Raw genomic sequence first — 18,374 nt, 5'->3', positions numbered from 1 at the left:
AATTCCTCCTCTCGGTCCATGTCGTAGTCTCTTAATTATAAAGTATTATACCCACTCATACCCACCTTCTTATCCACCTTAAGGTGGCCGGCCAAGCCTAGCTTGGAGCCTAAGCTAGGGCCGCCCAAACCAAGGTGAGTTGGTGGCCGGCCCTAGCTTGAACCCAAGCTTAGGTGGTCGGCCACAATAAAATAAAAGGGATTTTACTTTTCAAATTTTTCTTATATGAAATCTATGGTTTTAAAAGAGAGTTTAAAAATATAAATCTTTCCTTTTATAGCTTTCTACAAAAGATTAAGAGAAAGGTTTGATATCTTTCCTTATTTGTAGTTAAAAGGAAGATTTTAATTTTTGATAAAACTTTCCTTTTTGTAACCATCCTCATGGTTTTAAAAGAGAGTTTTAAAATTATAAATCTTTCTTTTTATAGCTTTCTACAAAAGATTAAAAGAAAGATTTGATATCTTTCCTTATTTGTAGATTAAAAGGAAAATTTTAATTTTGAGAAAACTTTCCTTTTTTGTAACCATGTTCATGATTTAAAAAAGAGTTTTAAAATTATAAATCTTTCCTTTTATAGCTTCTACAAAAGATTAAGAAAAGATTTGATATCTTTCCTTATTTGTAGATTGAAAGGAAGATTTTAATTTTGAGAAAACTTTCCTTTTTTGTAACCATGCTCATGATTTAAAAGAGAGTTTTAAAATTATAAATCTTTCCTTTTATAGTTTCTACAAAGGATTAAGAAAAGATTTGATATCTTTCCTTATTTGTAGATTGAGAGGAAGATTTTAATTTTAGAGAAAACTTTCCTTTTTGTAAATCATCCACATGTTTTAATAGAGAGATTTTAATTTATAAAAGTTTACTTTTATGACCAACCATGAAGGGAATTTTTAAGAGAAATTTTTATTTTAAAATTTTCGGAAACAAATTAGGAAGTTTTAATTTTTGTGTTTAAAACTTTCCTTGCTTGGATGATTTGTGATGGCCGGCCACATTAAGTTTGAAAAGGAGATTTTATAAAACTTTCTTTTTATTGGCAAAGAGAATAAGGAAGTTTTTATAAATCATTCCTAATTTGCCAAGACTAAGGAATATAAAAGAGAAGGTAGAGGTGCTTCACCTCATAACCTATGTTCTAGTTTTCCTCTCTTCTATTTCCTTGGTTGGTGGTCGGCCCTTCACATCCTCTTCCTCTCCTATTCTTCTTCCTTGGCCGGCAGCATCTACATCTCAAGGAGCTTGGTTGGTGGCTGGATCTTGCTTAAGGAAGAAGGAGAGATAGGAGATTTTGTTTCTAGCATCCCTTGGAGCTTGGTGGTGTGGCCGATCCTCATCTATTCTTGGAATTCTTGTGGTGGCCGAAACTCACAATAAGAAGGAGGAAGCTTGGGTGGTTCTCGTCTTGGTAGATCATCACCCACATGACGCTCGAGATAAGAAGAGGAATACGATAAAAGATCAAGAGGTTGTTGCTTACAATGAAAGGTATAACTAGTAATTCTATTCCGCATCATATTAGTTTTCTTTGTATAGATTTTGAAATATCAAACATAAGAGGCATATGATTCTAGGTTTCGAATTTGTGTTCTTTTGTTTTTTTTTTTTGATCTTGTGATTCGATTATTCTTTTTGGTTAAACCTAGGGTTACTATAGGGAGATTAAATATTGAATTTCTATAAAAGGCTTTGTCTAGGCGGTGGTGGATGATCCCATACCCAAGAAGGACTAGTGCCTCGCCATGCAGTCCTGGAAGCCAATTTTAGAAATAAATATTTAATCAACTTTGTAACATAGGTGGACTTGGATTAATAATATTAAGCATCATTTGCGATCCAAGTCTAAACCACTAAAAATAGTAAGTTAAATTTGGAATCAATAATGTTAAGTTCCGTTTGCGATTCCTAATTTAATTTCTAAAGAACACAATAGGTTGTTAGTAAAGGTTTAGGACTTATACAAAATTTTTATACAGGGCAACCGGTATGATATCCGCGTAACAACCAATAGTCGGGACGCCGTTAGTCGAACTACGGCTCTTTCTCGTGTTTCGTCCACTAAGTCGAGCACCATCAGCCTCCGTTTGGCATTCCCTTCGTCGTAGAGCTACACCCAATCGGATTCTACTCCGACCTCCATGGGGACAACTGCTTCGTTGTCGTACACTAACTGGAATGGGGTTACGCCGGTCGCCTCCTTCAGAGTCGTGCGGAGAGCCCACAGTACACTGGGGTGCCTCCCATGTGGTCTAGCTGAGTGTGTAAGACTCTGAGGATCTCCCAATTGGTGACTTCAATCTGCCCGTTACCCTGAGGGTAGGCTATCGAGGTAAAGGCTTGTTGGATGTCATAGCCCCCACACCATTCTCTGAGCCTCCGGTCGGCGAACTGCCTTCCGTTGTCGGATACGGGTCGGCGTGGGATGCCAAACTGACAAATGAGGTTCTGCCACATGAATTTGATGACCATCTTCTCGGTGATTCTCACAAGCGGCTCAGCTTCTACCCACTTCAAGAAGTAGTCCACCGCAACGAGCAGAAACTTTCGCTAATCGGTCGCCATGGGAAAAAGCCAACGATGTTCATGCCCCATTGGTCGAACGGGCATGATACAATGGATGCTTTCATTTCCTCAGTCGGTCGGTGCAGCATGTTATGATACTTCTGGCAGGACAAACAGGTGGCCACCGTCCGAACGGCATCCTCCTGGAGGGCCGGCCAGAAATATCTAACCAGGAGTATCTTATGGGCTAATGCATGGCCGCTTAGATGACCTCCGTAAGAGCTTTGGTGAACCTCCTTCAGAACGTACTCAACGTCCTCCGATCCGACGCACTTGAGGAGGAGCCTAGAGAAGGCTCTCTTGTAGAGCTGGTCACCGATCAAGGTGAACCTCCTGGCCCTCTTTTTTAATAAGCGGGTCTCCTCCGGATCGGCGGGTGTAGCTCCCAAACGTAGAAACTTCATCAGGGTTGTTCTCCAATCACTCAGGAAGGTTATTCCCTCTATTCGGTCGATGTGTGCCATAAGCGAGACTTGTTTGATCGGCTGACCAATGATGATCGGCGTTAGAGAACTAGCCAATTTCGCTAACTCATCTGTCACCTAATTCTTTGATTGGGGGATCTTCTGTATAATGACCTCCTGGAAGTTAGCCTTCAGTTTCTCGAAAGCCTTTACATAGAGCCTTAGCCAAGCGTTGCTATCTCGAACGTCCCGGATAGCTGCTGGGTGGCGAGCTGGGAGTCCGAGTGGATGAGGACTTTAACTACTCCCACGTGCCGAGCTGCCTGTAGGCCGACTATCAGCGCCTCATACTCTGCTTCGTTATTAGTGGCTCGGTAGTCCAGCCGAACAGGCAGCTGCATCCGGTCCTCCCGTAGTGAGATAATCAATATGCCGATCTTGCTGCCCTGTCGAGTGGACGAGTCATCCACATATATCTTCCATATTGCTGTTGGCTCATCACTCTAGACTTCTATGACAAAATTTGCTAAAACTTGAGCCTTGATCATCGCTCGGGGTTGATACTGAATGTCGAACTTACTCAGCTCGGTCGTCCATTTGATTATCCTTCCCAATGCTTCTGGGTTGAGAAGAGTTGAGAAGAACTCATCCCAGGGCACTGTTGGTCAGCATGATGATCGTGTGCGCTAGGAAGTACGAGCAAAGCCTCCGAGCGGCTAGAATCAAAGCGTACGCAAGTTTTTCGAAGTCGGTGTAGCGGGATTCAGCATCATTCAATATATGGCTCAAAAAATATACAGGTTGCTGATCCTGGCCGTTCTGCCTCACCAAAGCCGATCCAACGGCATGTTCATTGGATGACAAATAAATCCACAGTGGCTCACCCACAACCAGCTTGGCTAATATAGGCAGGGAGTTCAGATATTCCTTCAGCTCCTCCAGTGCCCGATCACACTCGACGTCCCATTGGAATTTCGTGTCTCGGTTAAGCACCTTGAAGAACGGCAGGCTCTGATTAGATGATTTAGATATGAACCTGGATAGCGTCGTGATCCGACCGGTCAGCCTCTGAGCTTCCTTCAAGTTCTGAGGCGGCGACATTGATGTGCATAGATTATATATACTTTTATGCATGCTTTGACGCACATCTACTTGTATTTCATTAGAATAATCTATGTTTATTGCACCCTATTTCATTATAATGTCATACTTCCATCATATTTTGTTCGGAGATTTACTCTTTGCTTTTTTTTGATTGATAGGATGTAATTTGGAGCAAAAATGAAGCTTAAATGAAGTCTAGAGCTTTCGGAGTGTCACGGGCATGCAAAAATATAGTTTTCCCAAGTTTAGGCCGTGTGGAGACCACACCCCCATGTCAAGGCCGTGTAGGGGGCATGCTAAGGCCGTGTGAACTTCACACAGCCGTGTGAAGGCCGTGTGAACATCACACGACCGTGTGAAAATTCGGCACTGCAGACCAAAAGTAAAATGATCATAACTTTCTGTTCGGTTGGAGTTATGAGTAGACCTGACCACGGTTCGGAATTGACGGTTCGACGGCTCGAAACCGCTGGTTCGACAATTCCAGGCAGGTCAACCCTTAACCTTAATCGGCCAAGACGATTACGGTTCACGGTTCAGAACCGCCGGTTCACGGTTCGATTCACGGTTCGTCACGGTTCGCCACGGTTCAAGATTAATATGTTAAAAAAAATTAAAAATTAAACATTAAACATTAAACATTAAAAATTAGAAATTAAAATTTATTGAAAAAAGGGCTTGCACTTATTTAAGTTGCCTACGTATCCCTTTAGGGGAATCAAAGCCCACGTAGTTCTTTTACATTTTTATCCTTTTACATTTTCATTCACTTCCATTTCCTGTTCCTGTCGTATTTGTTCCTTCAGTATCAAAATCTTCAACTTCGTCATCTGAAAGTTGCATTCCTTGGATTCTTTTCTCCGCTCTGGTCCAATCGTCCAGTAATGCTTGGGCTTCCAATGAGTCGGGAGACAAAGTTGATCGTCGTTCATCTAATATGTTGTCACCGGCACTGAATGTCTGCTCCACAGCAACAGTTGACACTGGACAAGCTAAAATTTCTTTTGCGATCACGGAGAGAACGGGAAAGCTTTGAGCCTTCTGTGACCACCACTTTAAGATATCGAAGTTTTCGCTATCTGCTTCATTAAAATCAAAAGAAGTCGTAAAATAATTCTCAAGTTCCTGTGTGGAACTTGAGAATCCTCGTGGACGTTTTGTCCGTTCTTTTAATAAGAGTTGTGCTTTTGTAAGTTTTAAATTACTACTAGTAGTTTGTTGAATTTCAGAAATATTAATTTCTATTCCATATTTTGCATAATATTGATTATAAATATCATATAAATAAATTCTAACATTATATATAATATTAACTGGATCAGGGGAAGAAGAATCTTTAATTGGAATTAAAGCGCCATAATATAAAGTTAACATTTCTTGTAAAACTTCTAATTTAAATCTAGGATCTAAAGCAAATGCAATTAAATAAATTTCAGGAATTAAATAAAAATATTTTTCCCATTTAGTTTTCATAGCTAAGATGCAAGGAGATAAAGATTCATTATTAATATGTTCATTTAAAACTAATACTATATTAGAAAAATTTTCTAAAACTAATTGAGCAGTGGGATAATAAACACCGGAAAGTTGTTCGGTTGCATCATTAAATACTTTTAAAATTTCACAAATACTACTACAAATATTCCATTGTTGTGAAAATAAATATATATTAGTATTAGTGTTTTGTGCAAAAAATAAACATAATAATTCTTTATATTGAAATGAATCTTGTAATAATTGGTATGTTGAATTCCAACGTGTTGGTACATCACGTGGAAATTTTATAGGTCTCATTCCATTAATTTAACAAAACCTACCCCATTGTTTCATTATAGATGGATGAGACCATAAATAAGAAATTGTAATTCTAATTGGTTTAATATAAATTTCTAAAATTTTTAAACCATCTTGAACACATAAATTTAAAACATGGCATACACAACGAATATGAAAAAATAAACCTCCAATAATAGGTTGACAAACAAATTTTAGATCATCTATACAAGCGGTATTAGGACTAGCATTATCTAATGATATTGAAAATATTTTATGAGTTAAACCATATTCTTCTAAAATTAAACATAATAATTGTGCGATATTATGAGCATTATGTGATTCATCAAAAACTCTATAAGCTAATAATCTTTTTTGGAGGTTCCAAAAGTTATCGATCCAATGGGAAGTCACACTCATATACGAATGTGTTTGCCAATGATCACTCCAAATATCGGAACATAAAAAACTTTATTATCTAATTTACTAAATTCATCAATTAAATTCTTTTTTCCTTGTTTTACTAATTTTTTAATTGTACGAGTAAGTGTAGTCCTAGGAACACGTTTAGCACATGGATTAATAGATTCTTTACAAAAATCTTCAAATGTGCATTTAGATCCAAAACTAAAAGAAAGATGTTTTACGGAAACAAATTTAGCTAATGATTCTCTTAATTTATTATCCGAATATAAAAATAAACCGAAATCGGTACTACCTCTAGTTGAAGAAAATCTTAATAATTGTGTTTGAGAATGGTCGAGTCCATATTCCGTTGGGTGCTTCGTTTCTACATGTCGTTTCAACGACCCATAGTCGCCGCCGGCTTAGAATTTGTAGGAAGAATTGCAGTGCTTACATTTTGCACGCATTTCTCCCGACGGAAGAGTGACCTTCTCAAAATGTTTAGTAAAAATAGAAGACTTTAGAGGAGGAAGTTCCCGAACCTTAAAAGTAATTGCATCGGTACTTCCTTGTGTTTCGGGTGTCGGATTCGGAAGATGCTCGATCTCATCATCGGTGGATTGAATGTTGGGGTCCTCCTCCATTGTCATTCTTTTTCTTTTCGAGATTCGAGATGATGCACCTCCGCGGCCTCCTTCCATTGTAATTGAAAATTGAAAACGAAAGCGTGTAGAGATTAGAGAATACAAAAATGAGATTAAGATTAGAGAAGATGTGTGTAAAAAATGATGAAATGAGCTCTCTATTTATAGAGTTTTGATAGTAACGGACACTAAATTATAGCCATTGATCAAAAAACGGTCAAATGATCCTAACCGTTGAAAAAAAATACCCAAAAAAACCCTCCCAACGGCTACGAACCGCCGGTTAACCGGCGGTTCCAACGGCTATGAACCGCCGGTTAACCGACGGTTCAAGCCGTTTTAAAAAAAAAAAAATTTACAGCTGAACCGCTGGTTCAACCCGCCGGTTAACCGGCGGTTCACCGGTTTTACAATCAATGAATCAGAACCTGCCCGACAACTTGCCGGGCCGGTTCCGGTTCGACCCGGCGAACCGGGTCAATGGGCAACCGACCCGTTGACCTAGTTACGGGCCCGGGCCGGGTCCGGGCCAGACCCGGCCCGGGGTCGGGTCTAGTTATGAGCCATTCCAGATATCAAAATGTAGATAACATCAAGATCTACAACTCTTATGAAGACTTCAACTAGAGAAAACTACATCCTGAAGGTCTAAAATGTGTTTCTATGAGACACGGCCTTGGCACGCGGCCGTGTGGAATTCCTGCATTGCATACCAAGAGTAAAACAGGAATAACTTTGTGCTCCGTTGGTGTTTTGGGCTGTTCTTTGAACCAAGTTGTAGATAACTTCAATCTCTACAACTTTGAAGAAGACATCAACTAGAGAAAATCCCATATTGATGGAGTAAAAGACATTGCAATAAGATATAGCTATGCAAGGGGGTGTGTGAGCCACATGGCCATGTGATGTAAGGGGGTGTGAGCTCCACATGGCCGTGTGAGCCACATGGCCATGTAATGTTTCCAGAGGAGAAGTATGACATGGCCGTGTGAATCCACACGGCCGTGTAACCTTAACAGAGTAGGAGAAGAACATGGTCGTGTGTGGCACACGCCCGTGTAGGCCATCCAATGTTGAAACCTTGCATGCGCGTGTAGATCTACACGGTCGTGTAAAAAAAATAGAAGCAGAACATGACATGGTCGTGTGCACCACACGGCCGTGCCAGGTTTCTAGAGGCAGGAACAGTCCAGGCCGTGTAGATCTACACGACCATGCTTGAGGGTCATGGAAGGTGAAGGCCACGGTCGTGTACACCACACGGCCGTGTGAAGTTGGCAGAGAGGAGAGTGGCTCTAGCCGTGTGGATCTCACACGGCTATGCCACGGGGTCGTGTGGCGCCCAAAACTCACCTCTATATAAGCCCTTCTTCTTGATTTGAAAGGGGATCTTCTCCCTCTTAGGAGAAAGCGATATTTGGGTCTTTCCTGCCAATCTTGGGAGGATTTCTGGGCGATCTAAAGGAGGATCTTCAACGGATTCGACTCCGGGAGTGTGGATTGGATCCGAAGACCAAGCTTCATCTTAGATAAGTTTTCTTTCTCTCCTCTTCTTGGATTGGGGATCAAAGAAATGCTTGTAATCTTTGTATTTTCGGATTTCTCTCTTCGATTCATGGAGTAGATTTCTTTGTTTTAGGATGGAGGGAGTATTTGTATGATGAATTGATGTAAACTCTTGCGGATTTGCCATTTCCTTGTTTCTATGATATTGTCTTGTTTGTATCAATTCAATCTTGAATGAATTGTTGTGATATGGACCTAATTCTCATTTTAGATTGATTGTTTGAATGCCCTATGGATCTTATAGAGATTATCTCCCACTCGATTTTCCAAGGGAAGCACGCGAAAGGTGCAAGCCCGTGTAAGGACGTTTGAGGGATAAGATTTAGGGGAAAACAGGATGATTCAAGAGGGTAGGATAGATATAGGGATTAATCTTTATATCTTATGGGTTGAGAAGTATGATCTTTGTGTTGATTATCCGTGGGATCTTCGTGACAGGAACATGCCCGTGTAAGGACAACATAAGTTCATATCTAATTGATCACATTTAGGTATAGATTTCAGTCCTAGGCCGGTTGTCTATTGCAAGAGAGAACTGATAACCTTTTATAAATGTTGGACAATTGAGAAATAGGATTTGGTAGATCATTTACATCGAGGAATCTTACAAAGAAACCAAAACTCCTAGAACATTCCTTTATCATAGCCCATAATCTTGTTTGTTGATTTTTCATTTCTATGTTTACTTTTCATTAGTTACATTTAGCTTTTGGAAACCAAATGATTAGTTGTTTAGCTAACTTGTGTTGAAACATTTCTAGTGCTTATTCCAGTCCCTGTGGATACGATAATCTTTTATATTACTTGTGACATTTCCGTACACTTGCGGAGGTCAACAAGTTTTTGGCGCCGTTGCCGGAGACTGCGCTATAGCATTAGAGATTATCAATTGAGTTAGACTAAACATAACTTTTCTTTCTTTATCATTAGTATAATTGTAACTAATCTTTAGAATTCTGTTTTTCTTGTATTCTTTTCTACTTTTTGTAAATTTTTCTTGTTGCTATTCTAATTCTGCATTCTTAATATCTAACATTCTAGTCTAGCTTTTCTCTATTTTTCTTTTTCTTTAAATTTTTCTCTGCTTTTCTTTTGTAAACATATCTTGTTAGTTGATTAGCATATGAATTATTCTAGAAAACAACTAATCATGCTTGGATCGCAAATGATGCTTAACATTATTAATCCAAGACCACCTATGTTACAAAGTCAATTAAATATTTATTTCTAAAATTGGCTTCCAGGACTGCATGGCGAGGCACTAGTCCTTCTTGGGTATGGGATCATCCACCACCGTCTAGACAAAGCCTTTTAAAGAAATTCAATATTTAATCTCCCTATAGTAACCCTAGGTTTAACCAAAAAGAACAATCGAATCACAAGATCGAAAAAAAAACAAAAGAACACAAATTCAAAACCTAGAATTATATGCCTCTTGTGTTTGGTATTTCAAAAACTATACAAAGAAAACTAGTATGATGCGGAATAGAATTACTAGTTATATCTTTCTTTGTAAACAATAACCTCTTGATCTTCTATCATATTTCTCTTCTTATCTCGGACATTGTGTGGGCAACGATCTACCGAGATGAGAATCCACCAAGCCTCCTTCTTCCTTCTTCCTTCTTCCATGTTTCGGCCAAGCAACCTTCTCCAAGAGATAGCAAGTCTCGGCCACCAACCAAGCTCCAAGGAAAACTAGGAAACAAAGTCTTCTTTCTCTCCTTCTTCACCAAGTAAATCCGGCCACAAAAACAAGCTCCAAGAGGATGATAGGTTCGGCCACTAGAAGAAGAGAGGAAGAGATGATAGGGCGGACCACCACCAAGGAAAAAGAGAGAGAGGAACAAATAGAATATGTGTTGTAAGGTGAGGCACCTCTACCCTCTCTTTTATAATACTTGGTCTTGGCAAATAAGGAAATTAAAATTTCCTTATTTTCCTTGTCATTGGTTAATAAGGGAAATTTAAATAAAACTTCCTTTTAACCCTTTCAATGTCTGGTCCCTTCACATGCTCATAATAAGGCAAGTTTTAAACACAAATTTAAAACTTCCTTATTTGTTTCCAAAAATTTTAAAATAAAAATTTCTCTATTAATTTTTCCTTCATGGTTAGTTATAAAAGGAAATTTATAAATTAAAATCTCTCTATTAAAACATGTGGATAATTTCCAAAAAGGAAAGTTTTCACTAAAATTAAAATTTTCCTCTCAATCTACAAATAAGGAAATATATCAAATCTTTTCTTAATCTTTTGTAGAAACTATAATAGAAAAGATTTAATTTTAAAACTCTCTTTTAAATCATGAAGATGGTTACAAAAAAGGAAAGTTATATCAAAAATTAAAATCACCCTTTTAACTACAAATTAGGAAAGATATCAAACCTTTCACTTAATCTTTTGTAGAAAGCTATAAAAGGTAAGATTTAAATTTTAAACTCTCTTTTAAAACCATGATATCCACATAAGAAAAGATTTTTAAAATAAAATCCTTTTATTTTCTTGTGGTTGTCCCACCTAGCTTGAGCTCCAAGCATTGGTCGACCACCACAATGGCTCAACCTTTTGGCTTTGGCTGGCCCAAGCTTGGACTCCAAGCTTGGCTTGGCCGGCCACCTAAGGTTGGATAAGAATGTGGGTATAGGTGGGTATAACACTTTATTAATAAAAGGCTACGATACGGACTGAGAGAAGGAATTGGTTTTGGCCTCCCGATGAAATTAAGCTTCCCGTGTTCGCCCCGAACACCCAACTTAATTTCATCAATAATAATTCATACCACTAAAGAATTATTATTTAACTACCACACCAATCCCAAATTACATTTTGGGCTCCTTCTTATTATGAGTGTGTTAGTCTCCCTATGTTTAAGATATAGAATGTCCACTAATTAAATGAGTTACTGACAACTCACTTAATTAATATCTAGCTCCAAGAGTAGTACCACTCAACTTCATTATCATGTCGGACTAAGTCCACCTGCAGGGTTTGCATGACAATCCTTATGAGCTCCTCTTGGGGACATCATCAACTTAGATTACTAGGACACAGTTTCATTCTATAATCAATAACACACCATATAAATAATACCATTTCCCAACTTATCGGGCCTATTGATTTATCGAACTAAATTGTACCCTTTGATAAATTAAAAAAATGAATATTAAGTACATGTGCTTGTTATTATATCATGATTAAGAGCATACACTTCCATAATAACAAAGGTCTTGTTCTTTTATTAAGTCAGTATAAAAAGAACCTACCTTAAATGGTCTTACTCAATACACTCATAGTGTACTAGTGTAATTTATCAGTCAAGATAAACTAATACCAAATTACACTACGACTATTCCAATGGTTTGTTCCTTTCCATCTTAGTCGTGAGTAACTGTTTATAATTTATAAAGAATCGATAACATGATCTTCTGTGTGTGGCACCACACATCATGTTATCTATGATAGATCGGATGCGAGCGATAGAGGGGGGTGAATATCGCTTCTTTTAAAACCTTTTCTTTTACTTTTAACTCAGAATCGTGCAACAGAAATAAGAAAAGAGACAAAGTCGTTTACTTCATTCGGAGCCTAGCTCGACTCCTACTCGAAGGCCCGCGGTCCTTGACCACACAGATGGGCAAAGCACTAAAACCCTTCTTTCTGAGATCTTCGGAAAGAAGCAAATCGTACAAGTATAATGAAATAATATAGTAACAATCCTACTATCTTATTTTAATTTAAGTGCAATATGAAAATAAATATACCGACAATAGTATGCGTAGGATGTAGCTTGGTCGGTACTTCCGGACGGAGTGACTTGCTGGGCTGTTGAAGATGTGTAGCACAATCCGTACGCGAAGAAGAGCTTTTGAGATAATCAGAAGAGTTGTTCTGGCCTCAGACTTCGAGCCTCATTTTATAGGTGCCTTGGGCATTCAGTCGACCGATCCCTCTGTTCGGTCGACCGAACCCGCTCCCTTCCTTCCTGGCTGGAGTCTGACGCTGGCTCTATCTTCGGCAATCAATGCTCTGTAAGGGTTCGGTCGACCGAACCCATTTTCCGGTCGACCGAACTGGTTCCTTCCCTGTTTGTCGAAATCTGTTGAGATCTTCATTAAATGCAGTATTAATGTTGATTGGATCGGTAGACTGTTCCTCTGGTTCAGTCGACCGATCAGCCTTTTTCCTATTCCTGCTGATCGGTGCTAATGAGGTGGCCAGTGCTGAGTCACCATGGATCGGTCAACCGATCCTCTGGTTCGGTCGACCGATCAAGCTTTGTCTGGACTGAACTCTATTTTGGTTTGAACTGATACCTGCTTTGAGTTAACCTGGTTCGGTCGACCGATCCTTATGTTCGGTTAACCGATCAAGTTGAACCTGCAAAACAGTGTTTGGCAATAATCCTGCAAAACAAATATTAGCACAGTAATATAAAATGCATGAGTAATAATATAAGACAGTAGAACTATTTTGATCTCAACTTAGAAACCTACCCGGCTTCTTCAGTTGGAACAGCGACATTAGGTTGTTCCCTTCAGGAACTTGACCTCACTGTCGCTCTTCTAGTTGCTTACCTCAACTTACCAGCCAAACATGGTCCTCCAGACCTGTTTGGACTTTTGTCTGCTCAGTGTCTGATCGCCTGATCCACTAAGACTTTTCCTGCAATATTATATTAGCAAACAACAATAATAATACAGAAAATAATGGTAAAACCTAAACCTAGATTTACCGAGATCCGCTGGTCCGGTCGACCGCGTTGCTTGGAGTTCACTCCTCCAAGACTTCTCATTACCTAAGGTTACCACCCCCTAGGGTTTTCTCAACCTGGTTTCACTCACCAAGACATTTTCTCAACCTGGCTTCACTCACTAGGACCTAAGGTTACCACCCCCTAGGATTTTCTCCACTTGGCTTCACTCACCAAGACTCAGTATTCGGCTACCCAGGGATCAAGTCCTCCAGACCTATCCACCTAGCTTCTATGATATACCGAGATTTCTCACCTTGCCTAGCCTACAACTAGGACTTCTCTTGATCAAGCTCCATACTTAAACATACTTAAGCATACTTAAACATATTTGTCTGACATTAAAACCTTGGAGGTCGATTGCACCAACAATCTACATTATAAATTAATTGAACAACTACACTTTGCATATAAATGTAGACATTTGGCCAATGTGATTCTTAATTTCAAAAGAAAATATTTACACAAGGCTAGGCTTTTAGTATACACTCTAACAATCTCCCACTTATACTAAAAGACTATGCTGTCATGAACGCTGCCATACATCTGATTCTCATTCCTTCAACATGCCGATCAAAAGCTTTCGCCGGAAGGGCCTTAGTGAAAGGATCTGCCAGGTTATCTGCTGATGCAATCTTGGTGACAACAACTTCTCCTCGCTTTTTGATGTCTCGTATCAGGTGGTACTTGCGCTCTATATGCTTACTCGCCTTATGGGCTCGTGGTTCCTTTGAGTTTGCTACTGCTCCGCTATTATCACAATAAATTGTGATGATTTTGGGCAAACCAAGAATCACATCTAAGTCCATTAAAAAGTTCTTGAGCCACACAGCTTCTTTGGTTGCCTCAGAGGCTGCCACATACTCAGTTTCCATGGTTGAGTCAGAAACGTATTTCTGCTTAACACTCCTCCATGCAATGGCTCCACCTTCTAAAGTAAACACATAGCCTGATTTAGACTTACTATTGTCCCTATCTGATTGGAAGTCGAAATCCATGTAACCCACAGGGAGCAAATCATCTGCTTGGTAAACCGGCATATAATCTCTAGTCCTTCTCAGATACTTTAATATATGCTTTATAGCAGTCCAATGTCTTTGTCCAGGATTACTTTGATATCTGCTAACCATGGCCACGGCAAAACAGATATTCGGTCTCGTGTATAGCATTGCACACATTAGGCTTCCAACAGCTGAAGCATAAGAAACTGCCTTCATGTCCTCTATCTCCTTTGATGTATTCGGAGACATTTCTTTAGATAAAGCTACTCCATGCCTAAAAGGTAGAAAACCTTTCTTGGAGTCTTGCATGCTAAAACGAGCTAGGATTGTATCGATATATGAAGTTGGGATAAGCACAACATTCTTTCCTTGCGATCCCTTATATCAAATTTCTTGGACAACCATACCCTTACGTCCGACAACACCTTGATATTGTTTCCAACTAACAAAATGTCATCTACGTATAGTACAAGAAATACCACCACGTTTCCATCACACTTCTTGAATACACAAGACTCATCCGGACACTGGATAAATCCATACAACTGGATTACTTCATTAAACCGAATGTTCCAAGACCTTGAAGCTTGCTTCAGTCTATAAATAGACCGATTGAGCTTGCAAACTATATGCTCTTTACCTTTTTCAATGAACCCCTCTAGTTGCTTCATATGGATGTTTTCTTCAAGACTTCCGTTAAGGAAAGTTGTCTTGATATCCATTTGTCATACCTCATAATCCATATGAGCGACAATAGACAAGAGAATCCGGATAGACTTAAGCATGGCTACCGGTGAAAAAGTTTTCTCATAATCAATTCCCTCTTTCTGAGTGTACCCTTTTGCAACAAGCCTTGCTTTGAAGGTTTCCACCTTCCCATCTGTCCCTCTTTTCCTTTTGTAGATCCACTTACATCCAACGACTTTTACACAATTTGGTGGTTCTACAAGCTCTCAGACCTTACTAGAATACATAGATTCTATTTCTGAATTCATTGCTCTTTGCTAAGATGTTGCATCCTTATCTTGGAGTGCTTCATCATATGTACGGGGATCAGGTTCATGTTTACCTATGATCAAGTCCAAAGAGTCTCCCAAAAACATAAATCTTTCAGGTTGCCTCACAACCCTCCCACTACGACGAGGCACTGTTTGTAGTTGTGTATCATTTGTGATACGTGTTGTAGTATGTTGTGATATTTCATCTTGTACTATTGGTACTAGACTAGACGTGTCCTCTCTTATTTCTTCTAGAATAATTTTACTCATGGGCTTGTGGTCCAGTATATAATCTTCTTCTAAAAATCGAGTATTAGTGCTAACAATGATTTTCTGATTTTTAGGATTATAAAACATACCACCTTTTGTTCCTTTGGGATATCCTACAAACAGACAAACTTCTGTTCATGATTCTAACTTGTCAGTGTCTCCCTTCAGCACATGTGCTGGACTACCCATATCCGAATGTGTCTTAGACTAGGCTTACGCCCATTCCACAATTCCGTGGGAGTAGAAGGTACTGATTTAGAAGGTACCAAGTTTAGAATGTGTACTGTCGTTTCCAAGGCATATCCCTAAAACGAATTTGGTAATTCTGAATAACTCATCATCGATCTAACCATTTCTATAAGAGTCCTATTCCTTCGCTCTGCCACACCGTTCTATTGGGGTGTACCAGGTGCAGACAATTGGGATTGAATCCCGACCTCTGATAAGTAATTCCTAAACTCAACAAAGAGGTATTCTCCACCACGATCAGATCGTAGTGTCTTGATACTTTTACCATGACGTTTCTCCACATCAGCCTTATACTCTTTGAACTTATTAAAGCATTCAGATTCACGGCGCATCAAGTAAATGTACTCATATCTCGAATAGTCATCTATAAAGGAGACAAAATATTCGAAACCACCTCTTACCTGGATAGACATAGGACCACACAAATCAGAATGAACCAGTTCTAACACATCTTTGGCTCTATACCCCTTGGCCTTAAAAGGTCTCTTGGTCATTTTTCCTTCCAAGCAAGATTCGTAAGTTGGAAAGTTTTCCAACACTAATGAACCCAAGAGTCCATCGGCTATAAGCTTTTGAATCCTACTCAAGTTAATATGACCAAGCCTTAGATGCCAAAGATATGTTTGGTTCATATTAGAAGGTTCCTTTCTCTTATTAGAATTAGAAGATGTGTTATTAATTTCCATTTGTTGCTTTGTGGAAGATATTGAATTTAGAGTATACAAATTGCCTACTAATGTACCAGAATAGATAATAACTCTATTTTTCTTGACAACCACTTTGTCATCAAAAGAAACACTATATCCATCCAAAAATAATTTAGAAACTGAAATTAGATTCTTTCTAAAAGTTGGTACATAAAGACAATTTCTCAAAATCAAAGTTCTATTCCTATCAAATGATAAGTAGACGTCTCCCACTGCAACAGCCACCACTTTCGTAGCATTTCCCATGTAGATGGTTATCTCTCCCTCATATAGTCGTCGGATTTCCTAGAACCCTTGCAATGTATTGCAGACATGATCAGTGGCTCCTGTATCTGCACACCAGGTGCTGGTTGATAACACCGCTAAACATGTTTCAACTACTAGAGAATAAGATATACCTTTATTGTTCTCTCTCTTACGAGGAAAGTCCGCCTTCCAATGTCCAGACTGCTTGCAGATGAAGCACTTGCCTTTTGGCTTCTTCATTCCAGCTTTTGGTCCAGTACTTAGAGATCTATTCACCTTCTTTGCTGAGCCAGCTTGTTTCTTTTTCTTCTTCTTGCCTTTCGACTTAGAAGTATAACCATTTTTAGCAAAGTGAATTTGAGAATTATGACGAAATAACTCTTCTGCTGCATGAAGTTCTGTCAGTAGTTCTGCCAATGAATACATCCTCTTATTCATATTATAGTTCAGGTGGAACTGCTCAAAACTTCTGGGTAGCGTTAGGAGAATAATATCGACCTAGGTTTCCCCATCGATTTCAGCTCCAAGGATTTGTATTTCATTCAAGTAAGTCATCATCTTTAGAATGTGATCCCTTACGGGAGTCCCCTCAGTCATGGTGGCTGTCATCAGTTTTCTCATTGTCTCTTGCCTAGCAGCCCGATTCTGGTGTCCGAAGAATTTCTTGAGATTATTCATTATATCATAAGTTATTTGTAAGTCCTGATGCTGATGTTGCAGCACATTTGACATCGAAGCCAAAATGTAACATCGCGTCATCTCATCTGCTTTTACCCATTTCTTATGATACTCAATCTCCTCTTCACTAGAATCACTATTAGGCACATCTGGGCAGACCTCTGTCAGTATAAACTTATAGCCTTCAGCAGTATTATCTTGTCATCCTAAATAATTTCCTATAATCATCCATAAAGGAAGTTTGGTCTAGTGATCTGCAAACAAACTCATCCGATGGGGAGGGAGGCACTCAGAGCCAACACGCAAGTTTGTTGCATCACTTACAAACCAGTAATGGAAATCGTAAAATTTATCTAAAAATCCCTCTCCCACTTAGTTATTTAAGGTGAGGAATTTTAACTATGCTAGCTAACATGCAAACACACATCACAGTAAATAAAAGCAATAAATATAGAAATTAATTTTCCAACTATTGTGGCATTTTCCATCACTGCCCTTCGTGTGTTGTCGACCCTAGCTGCTACCATCTTTAGCCACCGCAATCGGGTCCAGTCGCTGCATCCATCTTGCTTCCTTTTCTGCTGCGTCTCTGGTCCTTCAATAGTATCACGCCTCGCAAGGATACGATCCGCGATAAAAATAGAATTTTACATTTTTTTGATCATATATTCCACAAGGGAATGTACATGAAGTCTAGATCGAACAAATAAAGTAAAATCCTAATAACTAATACAGTTCCTGCTGTATTTAATACATACAATCATGCACACACAATAAAATGCCCTTGACATTTCCAAGGGTCCAATCACACACAATATCTATAAGTCATAATAGTTGGAGTCTGCAACCACAAAGTTAGCACATCCTACTATTATCCTGCCTAAATTATGTATGACATGTGCATAATTAAACTGAAAACCAAAACACACAGAGGCAAACCCTAGCTCTGATACCAATTGTACGCGGAATATCATACCGGTTCCCCTGTACAAAAATCTTATACAAGTCCTG

This window comes from Zingiber officinale, chromosome 9B (assembly GCF_018446385.1).
Source record: "Zingiber officinale cultivar Zhangliang chromosome 9B, Zo_v1.1, whole genome shotgun sequence".
NCBI lineage: Eukaryota > Viridiplantae > Streptophyta > Magnoliopsida > Zingiberales > Zingiberaceae > Zingiber > Zingiber officinale.
The sequence above is the reverse complement of the archived record's forward strand: the minus strand, read 5'-3'. Positions refer to the sequence as shown.